This window comes from Protopterus annectens, chromosome 6.part0 (genome assembly GCF_019279795.1).
Source record: "Protopterus annectens isolate FY-2018-M chromosome 6.part0, PAN1.0, whole genome shotgun sequence".
NCBI lineage: Eukaryota > Metazoa > Chordata > Ceratodontiformes > Protopteridae > Protopterus > Protopterus annectens.
This window is the reverse complement of record NC_056737.1, coordinates 954,675,950-954,698,742: the sequence shown is the minus strand read 5'-3', so window position 1 is coordinate 954,698,742 and position 22,793 is coordinate 954,675,950.

Genomic DNA, 22,793 nt, shown 5'->3' with positions numbered 1-22,793 from the left:
GTAGGGATAGGCTAACATGGTGCTGATGTACAGGGTGACACTATAGCAGTGTAGCAATAATAGCAAGTTGGCAGCAAGGAAGTGTAACTACATCCTTGTAGGTATATCTGAGCAGACATTATGCATCAAAGCTCTGATTGTCAATGTAGCATTGTTTACACCACTGTTAGGTCTGAGTATGTATTATCCACCCATGTGCCACTTGGCTGATGTGTGATGTGTTGCCAGCATGTGTTAGTGAGTGGACAGTACGTGTTTGATGTGTGCAGTACAGATTAGCAAGTGTACATCTGTGAACATGGTGGGTGCGCACTGTCTGAATGTATGTGCATAGTGGACACATGGGACATGTGGCATACCCTGTCATACACATTGTTAACATCTCATTGCATATTTCAATGGCCAGTATGCGTTCTACTACAGTTATGTAATAACATGGGTAGACATGTGTATGACATGGGTTGACACTATGCTGTGGGTGATACCATTAATATCAGTCAATGATTTGCATTCAGGTAGTATACACAACCTCAAGAGCATGACTATAAGCAATCATTGGATGAAGCCCTGACAAATGACACACAGTAGTAGGGAACCCAGTATCAATTGGATCCATCCGGTGCTACACTATAACACTAACCAGAGGTGATGACCACCACCCATTACTGTGACCACACCTGTGTGTCATATAGCCCCCTTAGGTACATGCAGACACACTAGGGATGTGTCCATCCAAATCTGAGAATGCATGGATTGGCCTACAATGCATTCCCTGGATGGGACGCATATCCTACACCAGGGTATCATACAGACAGATACCTGTTGTGTGATACATGCTGTATAGTATTATGCCGACTATGGCATAGTCATCCTCATGTACTAAACATACTATCCCGTCAGTACCACACAGGTGGTAGCCCTCAACATGTATGTCAGGTACCATTGTGTACATACAGACCCATGTTATGTCATGTGTCCCTTGGTATCCACATATCCATAGGTATTGTGGAGTCCCAAGGTGTATCACATAAGACATTAGAGGCCTGAATGCATATCCACAAGGCAGTCATACACCTATAAAGACTGTCCATTCTTGGCAGACTTTGTTGTGTATGACCATGTCTGACATATACCCCAGGCATATACCTTTACTCACACTACTCTTGAGTAACTGTCATGGGTGTGTGTGCCACAGATGACCTTGGCCACAGAACAAGACAGTGGACGGCTGTGTCACATACATGCATATGTGACCTATGATCTGAAAATCAGCGGCACAACCTTTCAATGGAAATAAATGTATTCATGTAGTATGCAGGCTTCACACCTATGTACTGATTGAGGGGACATGTACACATATATATTTGCCACACAGATACCTGATGTCTGCAATGCACTTACTGTTGTCATCATACTATGTCATACCATAGTAAAAGCAAAACCCACACCGCATTGACCAACAGTGACACACACACACAGTCAGCATTTGCAGGATTCAAACCCCTACCTAACTATGTTATGACACTATAGAGAGACACATTAACACTGTGCGCTATTTCCTTTACTGGCTGGTTTCACTTCTCCTGCAGTATTTGTAGGATGGTGACATCATCAGACTTTTTAAAGAGTAATGTACCTCCTTTACTGTGTTTTCCCAGTCTCCAAAAAGGGAACACCTCTCAAAGAAAACTGCACACATACACACAGTTTGCAGGATTCAAACCCCTACCTAATTATGTTATGATACTGGAAAGAGACGCCGTAACACAGCGTGCTAGTTGCTTTACTGGCGGGTTTTACTTCTCCTGCTGTATTTGTAGGATGGTGACATCATCAGACTTTTCAAAGAGGAATGTACCTCTTTCAGTGTGTTTTCACAGTCTCCAAAAAGGGCACTTCTTTCAAAGACAATTGTACACATACACATACTCACTGTTTGCAAGATTCAAACCCCTACCTAACTATTTTATGATACTAGAAAGAGACGCACTAATACAGCGCGCTATTTGCTTTACTGGTTAGCTTTTTTCCTCCAGCAGTATTTGTAGGATGTTGACATCATCAGACTTTCCAAAGAGTAATGTACCTCTTTTAGTGTGTTTTCACAGTCTCCAAAAAGGACACTTATTTCAAAGACAATTACACACATACACACACTCACTGTTTGCAGGATTCAAACCCCTACCTAACTATGTTATGATAACAGACAGTGACACATTAACACGGTGTGCTACTTGCTTTGTTTGCTGTTTTTCCTTCTCCTGCTATATTTGTAGGATGGGGACATCATCAGACTTTCCAAAGAGGAATGTACCTCTTTTAGTGTGTTTTTACAGTCTCCAAAAAGGGCACTCCTTTCAAAGACAATTGCACACATACAAACACTCACTGTTTGCAGGTTTTAAACCCCTACCTAACTATGTTATGATACTGGAAAGAGATGCATTAAAACAGCGCGTTATTTGCTTTACTGGCTGGTTTCCCTTCTCCTGCTGTATTTATAGGATGGTGACATCATCAGACTGGACATGGTGATGTGTGTACACTTTGTTTTATGCCATTCCAGGAATGGTCCATGTGAGTCAGCAGGTGTCAACAGCTTGAACATGACCTCAGTATCCTTACCTTGTGTGATCTATCTGTGGACACATTGAAATTCTGTCATATGTCAACACATATTTATGCACAGCTTCTTGGTTTTGTGGATACTACATGTGTCTGGGATGTTGATAAAGGGCTATTCAAAGTCTATGTGACACATGTGTAGATGTGTTCATTGATGTATGTCCTGGGTGGCTGCCCTGCAAATAGTCTAGCATGTTTGGGAACCATGATCCGCACATGAACATGCCACAGTTGGTAGGGTTGTGTGTGTGTCAGCTTCCAATAGCTCTGTTTATGACTGCAACCATGATAGGCTCCATGACCTTGCAGATCAGACCTCACAGGCGTACTGGATTTGACTTCCCATGGTGTGTTGTGCACCAACACTTGCGGGGAGTGCCATATGTAGCTGTGACACATTCAACGGTTCCACATCCTGTGTAGGGGGTGTGGCTCAGCTGACTGTTCAGGTGCATGATCTGTTTGTTCTGTAGTTTGTGCAATCAATGTATTCCACCTGCTGCCATGCTTTTGGCAGTGGGGGTAACTGCTCATCCATTCTACGTGTGATATCTCCTGGTATGATGATGTGGACTATTATCAGTGGGGGGTGGGTATACACATATGGGCCTGTCTGTCATGATGTCGGCATTGACACTCAGGTACAGTTGGCCCTGACTCAGGACATATATGTGTGTATATTGATATTTATGACATAGCTGAAGGAGGTGTCATGATTCAGTCTGGACTCCTTCTCTGCTCCTCTTTACAAAACACTAACGAACATGAGCACTAATCCCTGTTATACTCTTTTACATGCTTAACACCCTACTTATCTTTTGTGATCAGGCTACAGAGTATGTCATGATAATATCCTGGCATGTCCAGGTGTCGGTTTTGTGTGTACTTGTCAGTCCAGCTGGTGGATATTGTGATAGTGACACAATGTCACATCTGCCTCATGTACACAGACAACCCTCTCCTCCTCCCGACAAACTCAGATATATGTGTGAGATGCACCTATATAGACATACAGGGAGCTGAACTCTCTCGACTCATGACTGGCACAGTCTATCAGGTGGTGAAGGTAACCACACACACCACATATCAGTCTCACATATACTCTAGCAACAGCACTCAAACCACATTAGCACACACTGACATACTCAGATGATGGAGATGTACTCTACCTAAGCAGCAGAGACCTCCAAAGCAGACACACACATACCTGCTACCCCACTACAATACCCACATATCACAAAGTTTACAATGTCAGTGTGCCATACAGTCACTGCCCTTCAGGCTAAATAACACACGTAATACACTTGTAATAGGTGACACATGTTCAGACGCACTGACATACCACTCACCAGCCCTGACAAGGGAATAGTCACTTTGGGCTGTCTGTTGGGTGCCAGGATCTGCCGCATAACACAGGCTGTCAGGTCACTCCAAAGCAAGTACAAGACTGGCACCATCATTGTCCATGCTGGTGTGTGTAACCTCAGACATTACTCCCTGGACCACATGGCATGATACATGGAGGTACACTCTGATCATGTAGCCCAGGCCAGTATGACCCTGACCTTGTCTAGCATCTTACACCCACCAATTATGATGTCACAGTATACGGACACACATATCACATTTAACAGTTGGCTAACAAATTTGTTTCAGTCATAGGGGATACAGTGTCTGTCAGCGTATGGTGACATGATCAACATGCCACGTAGCTTCACTATGGACAGCTTGCACCTGTCACCCTTGGACTTTGATATGCTGGCTAAGGCTCTTGCTACCACCAGAGTGCCTTTTTTAAGCAGGGCTCAGAAGTCAAGCCCACCTCCATAGACATTACAGGTTAAATGAAACTAAGGGTAATGCTGCTCAACAACAGTTGTGTTAACCTCATATTGTGGCCACTCAGGAGTCTCCTCAGTATGGAGGAGAGCAATATCTGTGCACTGACAGACACCTGGTTCAGGCTCGCTTATGCACACCAGCACTACCAGGTTATGTTTCATACCTTGCTGTCTGACAACAAGACTTGGAACAGACAACACAACTAGGGGGAGTATCCATATACATCACAGATACACACACCTCCAGGTTAGTAGCACTGCACAAAGCATCACAGACCATACATATACAGCTACCATTGTGCAATACTGCCTTTAAGTTTGTTGCCTACTACAGAACACACTCCCAAACTCAGGAAACCCACTCGGCTTTTGTGGGAACTATGGAGAATATGAAGGTCTCCACAGACACCATTATAATATTGACTGGGAATACTATTCAAGCCCTGACAACCTCACCCAACAGTCACTACAATTTGTGGACTCATATGCTTTGGCACAACCAGTCAGCACAGCCACAAGGGGGAATACATATTGGACCTGCTCATCACCAACATGGGGACTCTATGTTCCACACCAGCGATATACCCCTCATTGGTAAGGTCAGAACATACATGTATCTCACAGAACATATATATACCCTCCACACACCCATCCTGGGTAATCTTGGTGAACTTCTCATGAGCCAACATCTCACTTCACCAAAGCAAGGTGGTATCCTTCAGAGATCCTGAGACAGTGGCATATACGGCTCACAATGCTGCATCCACTACATACACATTCTATGGACACCTAGTGGACTGCATGGAGTGAGCTATCCCAAATAACAACAAGACCCACTACTACAATGACAGGGGACCTGTCTGGTAGATCCCAGCCATTAATAAGCTGTACAACATCAGGAGAACACTACTACATGACAGAGCACAATCCCAGACTGGGAAGGCATCTGTGATCTGTACTAGCAGACAGCTATAATCACTCATGGACTTTTCTAAGGGCCACTTCTACCAGACAACTGCACCTGACACGTAGGACTATCACACGGCCTTCTTCCGTTATGTCAGGAACCTGTGTGGACACTCACTGATATGCTGTGAGTTACTGCATAATGACTAAACCTACCCTGAACCCACTGGCATTGCCTAAATCATGGCAAACAGGGTCAGTGCAGATGTCTCCCACCCATCCCCCCTAAGGTCAACTATCCATCCCAATAGAGTATAACCTCCTTGACATCACACAGTAACAGGTGAGTGCTGCACTCCCCTCAGCGTACATCACCGTATCAATGTGACCAGATGGTGTCCCAGCCTGCATCAAACACAAGCATCATGACAAACGCAACCCTCACATTACATCACTGTTCAATATCGGAGTTACCACAGGATATGTACCCAAGGAACGGCGTACTGCGACAGTGGTCCCACTCCACAGAGTTGGTGCCACAACGGACCACAGACAATATTGCCCTATAAGCCTATGTAGCCTGTTCTGCAAAGCTATGGAGCATATTGTCATAAGACTCCTACACATAGACATCGGGAACCTACAGACACTGTGTCCTACTCATTTCAGCATTCTTGTGGGCAGATCTTGCCTCTTGAACCTGTAGGTATTCTTTAAATGGCTAACAGGTCCATCGACATAGGGACGGCTGTCCACACAGCCTACCTAAACCTTGCAAAACCATTCAACACAATGACCCACTGGGCCATTATGCATAGGCTCACCAGCATCTATTTGGGGACATATCTCACACAATGGATTGATACCTAGATCAGGGATAGCACCCACATGGTCAGAATTGCAGGTGCCATGTCTGACTATACACCAGTTACACATGGCATCCCACACAGCTTGGTCCTGGGATCTCTCTTGTCAGTATATATTTGTCTTACGTACAGGCTATCACAGGGGGAATATGGCTGAACATGTTTGCACTTGACTACAAACTGGGTGCCATGATCAACTCTCCATCTGCGACATGCATACTCAATCAGGGTCTCACAGAGATGGATGACTGGTGCCTGAGCCATGGCCTGCAGCTAAATGCCGTTAATTAGTTGCATAGCCATCCCCTTTGGGAGTAACAACATGCCCACACATTACCACATAGGCAGCACTCCATTACATACGGTAGGAGTTGTTAGGGGTTTGGGGACATCACTTGTTCGTACTGTTGCCTTTAACATTCACGTTGCCAAAGTGGTTTGACACACCTTCTATGTGTGCCACCTTATCCCATATGGTTTCACATCTAGATCGAGTGAGGTCATTGTGCCCCTATACTCATCACATCCATGCTTGGTTACAATGCCATATTTGGGTTGTAACTTACCTGACACCTGCAGCAACTGTACTGGCCATGGACTTTCCTCACCAAGCAGATGTAGGGACTCACACAGATGCCCTGCATAGTTCAGATGCAGTAACTCCAGCTCTACTCAGTCACTTACTACCTACTCAGATATGATGTGTGCCTGTTGTTTACAGCTATACCCAAACCAGAATTACTGGACATGCTCCACCTCAGGATATCCAACTCCCTTGGAGCTACACATTGCAGGGATGTATACCTCAGCACAGATGTTAATAGGACATTGTGGAGGGACAGATTCTTATCCTAGAGGCTCCACTCACTACAGAATGTAATCCCAGTTTCACATAGGCAGAGCCACCCAATGACCACCTACTGGAGACATCTTGACGACTGTATGGGTGATTGTATATTTACCCCTGGGATATCTTCTGTGTCCCTGCTAGACAGAGGCACACTAGCATAAATGTACATGGGCTATCTTGTGTGACCTACTATTCACACACACAGTGTAGTAATCTGACAGGGTTGCAAATGCCAAACACACTCTGGCTAGGCTTGTACATGCCCTAGGGCAGATAGCCTAGTATCGACCTCTGAACCTATGCTAATGTTCAAGATGCACAATGTTTATTGCTGATACTGTTTGCAGGTCTTTATCATCTTTGCTTTACCAGTTTCCATGAAGAACTTCAGTATCTGCAGAACATATTTGATTATGACAGGGTTCCACTATATTATAGATGTGTCTGTTGTCATATAACTGTGTGCACAGGGCGGATTGCTGTATAGTGACAAGTTCCTGGATTAACACATGCAACTGCCAGATATGCGTGGCCCACTGCTGTACTCAGACATGGCCTAAGTGTGTGAGCATGCCCAGTTCTGACATTCCATGTTTTGTTGCCTGACATTTGTCTCATTTATTCAAGTGTGTGAGCATGCCCAGTGAGACCCTTCAGTATGTTACTATCTAAGGTCCACTACATTTGCTGATGTGTGCGAACATGACCAATATTACCATTTATACTGTGTGTGTTGAAAGTCCAGTTCTGTTGTCACTGCAGGACTCACCTTTGTGTCATAACTCAACAAGGATTATGCTGTGCCTGCAGGGTTTCCATGCACTACTTTGCATAGACTTATCAACATTCTGTCATACAGGTAGACCACTGCAATACTGTCATGGTTTAGTGGTTCAGTACTTTGGCTATAGTGCACAGTATCCTAGGTTTGAAGCCCATCACTGCTTTATATTTTCATACTGAGCAGACCAGACTGCTTAAGGGACTGTTAAGCAAATATGAGCATGTTGGCTTTTGTTCAGCTATGCCCTACTTAGACCAGGCTTGTCTGACATTGCTCAGTATTCATCAACATTGCTGGACATTGCCCAATATTACTGAACATTGACCACAGTTGTGCTAGTTGGTGTGTGCGATTTTGTTTGCATATACTACATGGTGGTAATTGCTGTTTAACACTGATTTATATTGCTTAACACATTTGCTTCATGCCTTAGGTGGTGCTGCAGGGCTGCCTATGTCAGATGCACATACTACACTACCTGCACATGTTTGGAAGCAGGTAGTGTCAACTTAGGCATCCCTTTTACTTTATGTGTGAGTCGGAGAGAGGTATAATTTCCAGAGTTCCTATTGAGTCAGTGTATGTGCTATGCATTGCCTCTTTGCCAAGGCCAAAGCATACTGGGCACATCTCCTTCTGCCTTCTGGGGCAGGCTCAGGTTGTTCCTCCTCCGAGTCACGCTCTGCCTGTGATGGCCTTGGCAATGGTGGGGGGTTGTTTGGCCCAGGCCTATGCTGGTCTTGCTGCAGCTGTTTTCACAGGATCATATTATGTAGCATAGCACATACCATGACAATTTGGGTGCATGTAGTTGGTGAGTACTGCAAGGCTCCACCAGATGTGTCCAGGCACTGGAACCGTGACTTAAGCAGCCCAAACACACGCTCTATTACATTACTTGCTTGTCCATGTGCCTCATTATGGCATTCCTGTTCAGGTGTGTGTGCGTTTCTGATGGGTGTTATCAGCCACGGCTCCAGTGCATATCCAGCATCCCCCACTAGGTGACCATGTGGGACGTCCCCATTGGCAAATGTCTGGTACAGCTGCATCAGATGACAGATATTGGAATCATGTTAGCTTCCGGGGCAGCCTGCACACACATTCAGTATTATGCCCTGGGCATCACACACAACCTGGCAGTTGATGGAGGGGAAACCCTTGCAGTTGAAGTAGACCCTACCCCGCTCGCCAGCTGGTGCTTTGATGTGTATGTGCATGCAGTTTATTGCACCCACTACCTCAGGGTATTCTGCTATTTTCTGGAAGAGACGCATATTGCTAGCCAATACCTCACGGGAATTGGGGAAATATACATGATCACCGACATGTGCTGACATGGCATCCAGAAACTGGTGTAGTACCCTGGATGCTGATGCCTGTGATATCCCCATCATATCACCAGTTGGTCTCTGGAAGGTACCTGTTGCTAGTATTCTTAGGCCAACACATACCTTGGTTTCCACTGGGATTGGTTCCCCTCTGTTGGTTCTGTGTGTGAGGCGTGGCCTGCACAGCACAACAATTTGCTGCAGGAGGTCTCTGTCCACTCTATAGCACTCCACTATCTCCAGTTTATGTAGCCCCTGGTAGGTTACCCTGGGCCAGTATACTCTTCTCCGTCTCCTCACTGTGGGTTGTCCAGCAGCATTTCCATTGTCACCACCCACAGCATGTTGCATATGTTGCCTTATAACAGCAATGGGCAGCCCCTAACATTTCTTTGTCTCAGTAAAGCTTTTTCAGTTTTCACTTCTATTAGCTTACTGCAGTGTCTGTTGTGAGAAACATAATGGACTGTTGTTGGCAGAGTTTTAAGTGCTAGACTGGGCTGGGCTAGTGTACTGTCTGTATAATTGCCTGATTCTGATTGTTTTCACCTGCTAGCTCTGCTAGTACTCCCTGGTAGCTTCCTACTATTTGTTGTGCTTCCTTTTTCCTTTCTGTTTCCTCGGGGGGGAGCGCCGCACACACAAGCATAAACATGCACACAGCAGCTAACACATGCCCACACATGCTTACATGGACTAAAACCTGCTTATTCGAGTTAAAACGCGCGCACACCAGCACAAACGTGCTTACAACTCTTTAAACAGCCTTATACATGCTTACTCCGGCTTAAACGCCCGCACGCACGCTTACACGTGCACACTCTGTCTTACTCGGGTTTACAGGCATGCACACGGATGCATGCACGCTCAGCAAGAAACTTTGGTGTTATCCATGGCATGCACCTTCCATTTCTTGCCTTTCCCTAGCCTACCTGTTGACACACCTCTTTCCATGACAGTGGACACATGCCACTCTGCTCCAATGAGCTTCACTTCTTTCATACATATCCCCCTCGTGATGTCACCTATCTTCTACTTGTTACTCCCCATATCCTACTCTTACACTCCACTGACTGTGCTCATTTGCTATGTAAACTAGCGATTCACTAACCTAACACTCATTTACATAGGATTGCCTACTAATGCTTGGTTACATGTCTTAGACTGAGCTTCCCCCCTTAGCAACCTCTACTTGGTGACCATGTTGTCTTCAGCCTGCCATTCCCTTGAATTGTATATTACCACTTTCAATAAAATCCACATTTGTGGGTTTTAATTTGTAGTATTCTGGGTTTTAGAGCGCAGCCCGTTTGAGCGGCGCTGCACTACGCTTATACATTGGAAATCACCGAAAAAAAAATTATTATTTTTATTTTAATTTTGCATCAGGGAACATTTACAATGGCCGTATATTGCCATTGGCATGCTTCCTGCACTGGATGCAACCTTTATTTGGAGCTGTCACACCTCCGTTTTGCTATTTGCAGAATGGTACTCAGTTGTCAACTGAGTACATTTCTGCAAATAACAGTGCTCTTACTCGGATAGGTTCGGGTTTCCTGAATCGCAAATCTACCTCATTTGCATGCCTTTCACCTGCAATTGTGGTGATTTGCATGTCCCAGCCCTGTCCATGTAAGAGCCGTTTTAGGAGCTCTCTTACACGCCCCTACAGGCTGTTTCTGGATCGCTCGTCGGACATGATGGCTGCATGGAGTCTTACTCTACTCTTAGACTCTGTGCAAGTCATTGTGAATCCGGCCCTAAGTGTTTCAAAGAAAAGGTGAAGAGAAAGTGTCCACCTAAAACACCTTAATGAAAAAAAATGTATATGTGTGTGTATGTGTATGTTAAATGTACAAGAAACTGTTAGTAAGCATAATGCATTACGACACACATTTCAACTAACGTAGATGACTAATAAGATAAACAGTATTGTTAAGAACAATTAAAACAGTGTTGTTAAAAATGATTTTCTTATAAAAAACAAGTCACCTCTTAACCTAAGGATCCATGCTAAAGAAGTGACTTCATTTAAGCCAGGTAGAGTATATGAATTTAACCTAAGTTGCCAAACCAATTCATGTTTCTCCAATATCAGTTGGTAAGGTCCACCCTTTCCATCTAAATCTACCTGGTCTATAACTTTGAACAAAAATGAATTAGAGGGGTGCTCACTACAGTGTCTAGCCAGAGAGTTAATGGTGCTTTTTTTCTTAATGTGGTAAACATGTTCGTAAATCCTATCCTTTAGCTTCCTGTCCATTTTTCCTACGTAAAATGCTGAACACATCAGACAGGAAGCTAAGCACACCACAGATTTGGAATTACAGTTGTACCTACCTCTGGCTTTATATTCATGCTGGTTTACTGTGAAACTAAACCCTGTAGCTATGTACCTACAATAGTTACATGCTTTACATTTATAAGCTCCTTCGGTCCTAAGAGGTTTTGGACTATTGTTTTCTATAATGTTTTTCATGTTTCTACACTTCTTAAAATTGCCTCATGTACACAGACAACCCTCTCCTCCTATCACCCAACACTACAACCTGTAAGAGATGCACTTATATAGCCAAACTGGGAGCAAAGTTCTCTTCACCCAAGACTGGACTAGACAGTCAAGAGGAGAAGGTAAACACTTGCACCACACCACACTCATCACATAGTCCCTCAAAACCTACACCACCAAAACATACACATAGAAACACAAAACACACACCTACATTCACAGAGGCTCTCAATAAAAACCTGCCCAAGCATCAGGGACATCCAAGGCATAAACTCAAGCAAACTCCACCCCCAACACAACCCAAATGACACATAGCCCACAAACTCAGTGTGCCACTCAACCACAGCCCATAAGGCATAACAACGTACTCAACACTCTAGTCATAGGTGACTCTATAGTCAGGCACACTGATGTTCCACTCACTAGACTAAACAAGGAGAAAGTTACTGTCAGCTGCCTGTCAGGTGCCAGGATCCTCCACATAATGAATGCACTCAGGTCACTCCACAATAAGTACAAATATGACACTGTCATAGTCCATGTTGGTGTGAATGACCTGAGACGTACCTCCCTGGACTACATGAAAAGAGACTTGGAGGAGCTCTCCAATCTTGTATTCCAGGCAGGTATGACCCTAACCCTGAGTAGCATCCTGCCATCACCCAGAATACCACAGTACAAGGACAAAATGATTGACTTCAACAATTGGCTAAGCTTCTGGTGTCATTCTAAGGGGATCCAGTATTTGTCTGCCTGGGATGACATGATCGACAGTCCACGATGCTTTGCCAGAGATGGCCTGCACCTGTCGCCCTTAGGATTTCGGATACTGGCTAAGGCTCTTGCCACCCCTATAGTGCCTTTTTTGGCAAGGTTCAAATGACAAATTCACCACCGTAACAGGTACAAACAAGCAAAATCTGAGGGTAATGCTACTCAATGCTAGAAGTCTAAACCTCAAAATGCACTCACTCGAGGCACTCCTTAAAATGGAGAACATTGACATCTGTGCAGTGACAGAGACCTGGTTCAAAGCTCCAGAGAGCACCCCTGCATTACCAGGCTTCAATTCATACCACACCTTTCAGCCGCCTAACCCAGAAAGAAGCACTAAAGGCGGAGGCATGTCCATATTCATTAAGGATATCCACACCTCCAGGCTAGTTGCACAGCATAATGCATCTGAGATTATCCAAGTGCAACTAACTCTGGGCAAGACCACAATCCAAATTGTAGCTTGCTACAGACCCCCCCACCATGCCCCAGGATTCACACTCCTCATTTCTTGATATACTGGAAAGTATTAGGGTGCAACCCAACACCCTAATAATGGGCGATTTCAACTACCCCACCATAAACTGGGAAAACTACTCATGTACCAACTCTTTTGCTCAACGTTTTCTAGAATTTATAAATTCCAATGCCTTGGATCAACTTATTCACACCCCCACCAGGGGCGGCAGTATCCTAGACTTGGTCATTACCAACATGGGAAACCGGTGTCCCACACCAGAGGTCAATTCCTTGTGGGTCAGATCTGACCACAAGCTAATCAGCCTAGACATCCACATCCCACCCCCAGCCCCAATTAGGGAAACCATCATAAAAAACTTCTCCAAAGCCAATTTCACACTTCTTAAGACAGAAGTGGCAAACTTCATGACACCCATGCAGACAGACAATAGTGGTATGACTGCCGAATCCTACACAAATGCACTTTATAAGCACTTACACGAGTGCATGGATCATGCTATCCCTAACAGAACCAAGATGTTATCCTCCAAAAAAAGAAAGCCAATCTGGTGGTCCTCTGCTATAAACAAACTCTACAACAGAAGAAAGAAACTGTTGCAAAAAAAGAGTAAAATCCCATGACTGGAGGAACTCCCTGGTCAACCTCAGTAAGAAGCTGAGATCCCTCATAAAATCATCCAAAGCTAGTTACGAAACAAAATTGCCACTGACTCTAAAGACAACCACAAAGCATTCTATAGCTATGTCAAGAATCTAAATGGGAACACTCAGATCTGCTCTGAGTTACAGCACAATGGCACTAAATATACAGAACCAACTGATATTGCCAACATCCTAGCAGATAGGTTCAGTGCTAACTTTACCCCCCTCTCACCCCCTAGAGGGCCCATCTCTATACCGGAAGAATGCAAAGTTCCTATAATCATGGCTGCACAGGTAAAAAACACACTCTCCAAAGCCAAAAACACAGCATCCATGGGACCTGACAATATCCCAGGCTGCGTTCTACATGAACTACAGAATGAACTGGCACCCTACGTAAGTACCATGTTCAATCATTGCCTCACCTCAGGCTTTGTACCCACTGAATGGTGCACCGCGACGGTTATCCCACTCCACAAAGGGGGAGCCACGATGGACCCTGGGAACTACCGCCCCATTAGCCTGACGAGCCTGGTCTGCAAGGCCATGGAATGTATCATCGTGGAGCTCATAAACAAAGACATTGGTAATTTCCAAACTCTGGACCCTACCCAGTTTGGATTTGCAAAAGGCAGATCATGTCTCCTAAACCTGATTGACTTCTTTGAAGCAGTCACCAAAGCCATAGATGAGAGTAAAATGGTTCACACAGCTTATCTAGATCTCGCCAAGGCTTTCAACACCATCCCCCACTCTGGAATTATAGATAAGTTCACTAAACTAGGTATAAATCCCTATGTCACAAGACGGGTTGCCAACTGGCTCACGGACAGAACCCACACACACCAGTGACAAGTGGAGTACCACAGGGTTCAGTCCTGGGTCCTCTCCTGTTTGGTATCTACTTCTCTGAAGTGCAGGCCAACACAGAAGGTCTTTGGCTAACAAAGTTTGCAGATGACTGCAAACTAGGAGCCATAATCAAAACTCCTAACGATGTGGACAAACTACAAAAGGGCCTCACTGAGACAGATACCTGGTGTCAAAGCCATGGCCTGAAGCTCAATGCCAAAAAGTGTATTGTCATCCCCTTTGGTAAAAACTCTGTACCCATGAACTACCATATAGCTGGTAGTCTACTTAATGCCAAAAATGTGATAAGACACCTTGGGACACAGGTGGACAGTAGTCTCTCCTTTGATAATCACATCACCACAGTGGTCAGGAAATCCTTCTACATGGCTCATCTCATCACAAAAGGATTCTCATCCAGAAAAAAGAGGTCATTGTTCCCCTCTACTCATCACTCATTAGACCCATTATAGAGTACAACGCCCCTTTTGGTATGTACCTCACAAGACATCTACAACAACTGGAAAGACCACAGAAATACCTCACAAAGAGGATTACTAGCCTCAAACAGATGCCCTATGCAGACCATCTAAAAAAACTACAGCTTTACTCCATCGCATATCGTCTACTCAGGGGCGATCTCTGCCTAACATACAAAGCTATGTCAAACCCAGAGCTGTTATACATGCTCCACTTAAAGAAATCCCAATCCCTCCGAGCTACATGCTCTAGGGACCTAAACCTTGTCACCACAATAAACAGAACATGCTGGAGGGATGGATTCCTGCCCCAGAGACTTCCCATACTCTGGAACAGACTACCCGTCTATGTCAAACAGAGCTCCTCATTAGTACTCTTCAAAAAAAATCTTGATGATTGGATGGGAAATGGGAAATTCACCCTGGGGATCACTTCTGTGGCTCTGCTCAACAGGGGCACAGGAAAATAAATTTCTTGGGTGGCGAAAGCCAGGGTACATTTTTTTGGCTAGGCTTGTATGGGCCCTAGGGCTGATAGTCTAGTACCTACCTATGAACCTATGAACCTATAAAAATAATGACCGGGTAGTCACCTAATTTTTCTATTGTGTCCCTCTCAAAGGTCAATAAAAAACAATTCCTTTTGAAAATGTTCTTAATTACATTTGCCTCCAAACAAAAGGATGTAATGAAACTCCTCTTAATACTCAGTATTTCTTTAACCGTGGAACATTTCTCTGGTGGAATAACGCTAGTCTTAGTTAGGGCCAAACCATCCGACCTTTCTCCCACATTCAAATCTGTTACCTCAGTAATATGTTCCCTCTTAGTGAGAATTGGGCTGAAAGAACCTGCCAACCTTTTGAAGCGGACTTCACTTACTAGCTCATTAATCATCTTCCCTGGGTAACCTCGACTCATGAACATATGTTTCAACTTTGGAGGTAACAGTACCGATGTGCTTGCTGAATGCCCGGCTGAAAGAGGTGAGTCATTGGCAGTTAAATTATAAGAAATTGATCGGAAAATGTTTAAGCTAAAGAAATTACAACTGGAAATCAAGTATTTTGACGAATGTAAAAAAACAAAGTGTAGTTCCGAAGGGTTTACAGTCTTGGCAGTACCATTCTGGTTTGGAAGCGGGGACTGACTTTAACAATGAGTTGATAGACCTTTTTAACAAACACGGTACTGAGCTAATGGATACTATGTGCAAGCATTATTCTGTTACCATAGACTGCTTATCTAAAGATATTACAGAGTTGAACCAGGCCAAAAAAACAGACCTTGATTTTGTAAGGTATCACTATGACTATAAGAGGGTGTTTTCCTCAATTGAACAACAGTTGAGTAAAAATGCTCAAGTGAAATTAAAAAAAGTTAAGGAAAGACATAAGAGACTATAAGAATGGGGTGGCTTACCCAAAACCACCACCTTCTCGGGGTAAAAATATTTTTGGTCGCCCAATTACTCAGAATGCTAACCATAACAGCATGGACACCAATTCTGTTGTTAAGCTGCCCATAGGGGTAGGTCCAGGGGTTAATGATCTTGATTTCTTTGAAGGTAATTGGAGTGACAATATCACGGAAAGCCACCCAGTCAACAATAGAGCCAGTAACGGCCAACTTAATGGTAATGAACTGAATAATTCTTTTTCCAACTGAGGCCAAAACCACCGATGGAAGTACAACATGAGGGGCAGAAAAGAGAACCATAAATTCAACAGGTAACCAGTGATCCAGTTGTGTTGTTGAACCAAAGTGGTGACTTTAAAGAGTACAATTTTTCTAGTTTTACCTTCGACCTTGAAAAGTGTGAGCTTTTCAGTAAGGGGTTGACTTTTGTACCTGCTGACCATTTTAATTTGGCAGGGGTTCTGATAGACTTAAAACTTTACATTCAGAAGCTGAACATGGCTCTAATATTTGGTGACAAAGTTGTCAATGTTGGTCCTTTAAGGGTGGCTAGTACTTACAACCCACCTATTTGTCCTTCCTTATCTTTGAACATATGTGCAAGTTCGATTTAAGAAACTTACATAAGGGTGTTAAGAAACATGACACGGTGAACATTACCAAAAACGAGGCTGAAGCCCTCAGCTCCATTAAATCTTTACCAGTCCGAATTTTGAAACCAGATAAAGGCAGTGGACTGATGATTATGAAGAATGATGACTATGAGACTAGAATGTTGGGAGTGTTGGACAGTGAGATTTATGTAAAATCTAGTTTCAATGAAATAAACACTGCACACGACAGAGTTTTTTCCTTTTTTAGAGACTTACTGATTGAAGGTTTGATCAGTGTTGAGGTGTACAATTATTTAGTGATTTTGAAACCAAGAATACCAAACCTGTTTGGATTACCTAAGCCCCATAAAAATGTCAATGATCCCCCGATGAGAGCTTTAGTGAATGCAAGATCGTCCATTACTTATGCATGTTCTAAATATGTAGACCACTTGTTAAAAAAGTATGTAGCCAGAGAAGAACAAATTTACAAAGACTCCTGGGCCTTTTTGAAAAGTTTAGAGAATTTTGTTTATCATAAGAACATTTATTTCTTAACAGTAGATGTTGTTGATCTTTACTATTCTATCTCTTATGAGGTAGGGATTGAATACATCACCAAGAAACTGTTATTTTATGAGGCTGAGAGTAATGAGATAAGGTTAATCCAGAAGTTACTAGATATTATCTTAAACGGCACCTTTGTTAGTTTTAATGACAGCATATACAAACAAGTGGTAGGTGTAGCTATGGGTTCGCCATGTGGGGCAAGTTATGCCAACCTGTTCCTTGCTCAATTGGAAAGTGAGTTTATTTTCAAAAGAACATTTACGAGAAGGTAAAACTTTACAACAGGTTTCTGGATGATATTTTTATCATGTTTGAGGGGAGTGCAGATGACGCACGACCATTTGTGGAAACTTTGAACAATAGTACACCTTTTTTGAAATTCAACTTCACCTATGGAGAAAACATCATTAACTATTTAGATGTAGAATTAAAGAGGGATCCTGTAGATGAAGGGTACTTGGCTAAAATATACAGAAAGCCTACGTACTCGATCACATTGTTGCACTATACCAGTTGTCACCCGTTCCATCAGAAAAGGTCTGTTCTCAAAGGACAGCTGGTAAGAGCTGCCAGGATGACAACTGAGGATACTTATTTTGAAGATGAATGTACCTTGTTGAAACATATGTTCATGAGTCGAGGTTACCCAGGGAAGATGATTGATGAGCTAGTAAGTGAAGTTCGCTTCAAATGGTTGGCAGGTTCTTTCAGTCTAATTCTCACTAAGAGGCAACGTATTACTGAGGTAACAGATTTGAACATGGGAGAAAGTTTGGATGGTTTGGCCCTAAGTAAGACTAGCGTTATTCCACCAGAGAAATGTTCCACGGTTAAGGAAATAGTGAGTTTTAAGAGGAGTTTCATTACACTCGTTTGTTTTGAAGCAAACATAATTAAGGACATTTTCAGAAGGAATTGCTTTTTAATGACCTTTGAGAGGGACACAATAGAGAAATTAGGTGACTACCCGGTCATAATTTTTAAGAAGGGTAGAAACCTGAAAAGCATTATAGAAAACAATAGTCCGAAGCCTCTTAGGACCGAAGGAACTTATAAATGTGAAGCATGTAACTTTTGTAGGTACATTGCTACAAGGTTTAGTTTCACAGTAAACTAGTATGAATATGAAGCCAGAGGTAGGTACAACTGTAATTTCAAATCTGTGGTGTATTTAGTTTCCTGTCAGATGTGTTCAGCATTTTACGTAGGAAAAATGGACAGGAAGCTAAAGGATAGGCTTTACAAACATGTTTACCACATTAAGAAAAAAAGCACCACTAACTCTCTGGCTAGACACTGTAGTGAGAACCCCTCTAATTCATTTTTGTTCAAAGTTATAGACCAGGTAGCTTTAGATGGAAAGGGTGGACCTTACCAATTGATATTGGAGATACATGAATTGGTTTGGCAACTTAGGTTAAATTCATATACTCTACTTGGCTTAAATGAAGTCACTCCTTTAGCATGCATCCTTAATTTAAGAAGTTTACTTAGGTGACTTGTTTTTTATAAGAAAATAATTTTTAACAACACTGTTTTAATTGTTCTTAACAATACTGTTTATCTTATTAGTCATCTACGTTAGTTGAAATGTGTATCGTAATGCATTATGCTTACTAACAGTTTCTTGTACATTTAACATACACATACACACACATATACATTTTTTTTGTCAAGCCCAGCCTAGCACTTACAACTCTGCAAACAGCAGTCCATTATGTTTCTCATAAGAGACACTGCAGTAAGCTAATAGAAATGCAAACTGAAAAAGCTTTACTGAGACAAAGAAATGTTAGGGGCTGCCATTGCTGTTATAAGGCGACATATGCAACATGTTGAGGGTGGTGACAATGGAAATGCTGCTGGACAACCCACAGTGAGGAGACAGAGAAGAGTGTACAGGCCCAGGGTAACCTACCAGGGGCTACATGAGCTGGAGATAGTGGAGCACTATAGAGTGGGCAGAGACCTCCTGCAGCAAATTGTTGACTGTGCAGGCCACGCGTCACACACAGAACCAACAGAGGGGAACCCATCCCAGTGGAAACCAAGGTATGTGTTGGCCTAAGAATATTAGCAACAGGTACCTTCCAGAGACCAACTGGTGATATGATGGAGATATCACAGGCATCAGCATCCAGGGTACTGCACCAGTTCCTGGATGTCATGTCAGCACATCTCGGTGATCGTGTATATTTCCCCAATTCCCATGAGGTATTGGCCAGCAATATGCATCTCTTCCTGCAAATAGCAGAATACCCTGAGGTAGTGGATGCAATAGACTGCACGCACATATGCATCAAAGCACCAGCCGGCGAGTGGGGTAGGGTCTACGTCAACCGCAAGGGCTTCCCCACCATCAACTGCCAGGTCATGTGTGATGCCCAGGGCATAATACTGAATGTGTGCGCAGGCTGCCCTGGAAGCTATCATGATTCCCATATCTGGCATTTGATGCAGCCGTACCAGACATTTGCCAATGGGGACATCCCACATGGTCATTTAGTGGGGGATACTGGCTATGCACTGGAGACGTGGCTGATGACACCCATCAGAAACACACACACACCTGAACAGGAATGCCATAATAAGGCACGCACACAAACATGTAATGTAATAGAGCATGTGTTTGGGCTGCTCAAGTCATGGTTCCGGTGCCTGGACACATCTGGTGAAGCCTTGCAGTACTCACCAACTACATGTATTCAAATTGTCATGGTATGTGCTATGCTACTTAATATGATCCTGCAAAAACAGCTGCAGCAGGACCAGCAAAGGCCTGGGCCAAACAGCCCCCCACCATTGCCAAGGCCATCACAGGCAGAGCGTGACTCGGAGGAAGAATAACCTGAGCCTGCCCCAGTAGGCAGAAGGAGGCGTGCCCAGTACGCTTTGGCTTTATCAAAGAGGCAACGCATAGCACATACACTGGCTTAGTAGGAACTCTGGAAATGATACCCCTCTCTGACTCGCACATAAAGTAAAAGGGATGCCTAAGTTGACACTACCTGCTTCCAAACATGTGCAGGGAGTGTAGTATGTGCATCTGACATAGGCAGCCCTGCAGCACCACCTAAGTCATGAATGCCATGTGTTAAGCAATATAAAGTAGTGCTAAACAACAATTACCACCATGTAGTATATGCAAACAAAATCGCACACACTAACTAGCACAACTGTGGTCAATGTTCAGTAATATTGGGCAACGTCCAACAATGTTGATGAATATTGAGCAATGTCGGACAAGCCTGGTCTAAGTAGGGCATAGCTGAACAAAAGCCAACATGCTCATATTTGCTTAACAGGCCCTTAAGCAGTGTGGTTTGCTCTGTATGAAAATATAAATCAGTGATGAGCCTCAAACCCAGGATACTGTGCACTATAGCCAAAGTACTGAACTACTAAACCATGACCGTATTGCAGTGGTCCACCTGTATAATGGAATGTTGATACGTCTATGCAAAGTATTTCATGGAAACCCTGCAGGCACAGCATAATCCTTGTTGAGTTATGACACAAAGGTGAGTCCTGCAGTGAGAACAGAACCGGACTTCCAACACACACAGTATAAATGTTAATATTGGTCATGTTCGCACACATCAGCAAATGTAGTGGACCTCAGATAGCAACATACTGAAGGGTCACACTGGGCATGCTCACACACTTGAATAAATGAGACAAATGTCAGGCAACAAAACATGTAATGTCAGAACTGGGCATGCTCACGCACTTAGGCCAAGTCTGAGTACAGCAGTGGGCCACACATATCTGGCAGTTGCATGTGTTAACCCAGGAACCTGTCACTATACAGCAATCCGCCCTGTGCACACAGTTATATGACAACAGACATATCTATAATATAGTGGAACCCTGTCATAATCAAATATGGTCTGCAGATACTGAAGTTCTTCATGGAAACTGGTAAAGCAAAGATGATAAAGACCTGCAAACAGTATCAGCAATAAACATTGTGCATCTTGAACATTAGCATAGGTTCAGAGGTCGATACTAGGCTATCTGCCCTAGGGCATGTACAAGCCTAGCCAGAGTGTGTTTGGCATTCGCAACCCTGTCAGATTACTAAACTGTGTGTGCAAATAGTAGGTCACACAAGATAACCCATGTACATTTATGCTAGTGTGCCTCTGTCTAGCAGGGAAACAGTAGATATCCCAGGGGTAAATATACAATCACCCATACAGTCGTCAAGATGTCTCCAGTAGGTGGTCATTGGGTGGCTCTGCCTATGTGAAACTGGGATTACATTCTCTAGTGAGTGGAGCCTCTGGGATAAGAATCTGTCCCTCCACAATGTCGTATTAACATCTGTGCTGAGGTATACGTCCCTGAAGTGTGTAGCTCCAAGGGAGTTGGATATCCTGAGGTGGAGCATGTCCAGTAATTCTGTTTGGGTATAGCTGTAAACAACAGGCACACATCATATCTGAGTAGGTGGTAAGCGACTGAGTAGAGCTTGAGTTACTGCATCTGAACTATGCAGGGCATCTGTGTGAGTCCCTATATCTGCTTGGTGAGGACAGTCCATGGCCAGTGCAGTTGCTGCAGGTGTCAGGTAAGGTACACCCCAAATGTGGCATTGTAACCAAGCATGGATGTGATGAGTATATGGGCACAATGACCTCACTCGATCTAGATGCGAAACCATATGGGATAAGTTGGCACACATAGAAGGTGTGTCCAACCACTTTGGCAACGTGAATGTTAAAGGCGACAGTACGAAAAAGTGATGCCCCCAAACCCCTAACAACTCCTACCGTATGTAATGGAGTACTACCTATGTGGTAATGTGTGGGAATGTTGTTACTCCCAAAGGGGATGACTATGCAACTAATGGCATTTAGCTGTAGGCCATGGCTCAGGCACCAGTCATCCATCTCTGTGAGACTCTGATTGAGTATGCATGTGGCAGCTGGAGAGTTGATCATGGCACCCAGTTTGCAGTCAAGTGCAAACATGTTCAGCCATATTCCCCCTGTGATAGCCTGTACGTAAGACAAATATATATTGAATAAGAGATCCCAGGACCAAGCTGTGTGGGATGCCATGTGTAACTGGTGTATAGTCAGACATGGCACCTGCAATCCTGATCATGTGGGGGCTATCCGTGATCTAGGTATCAATCCATTGTGTGAGATATGTGTCCAAATTGACGCTGGTGAGCCTATGCATAATGGCCCAGTGGGTTATTGTGTTGAATGGTTTTGCAAGGTTCAGGTAGGCTGTGTGGATAGCAGTCCCTATGTTGATG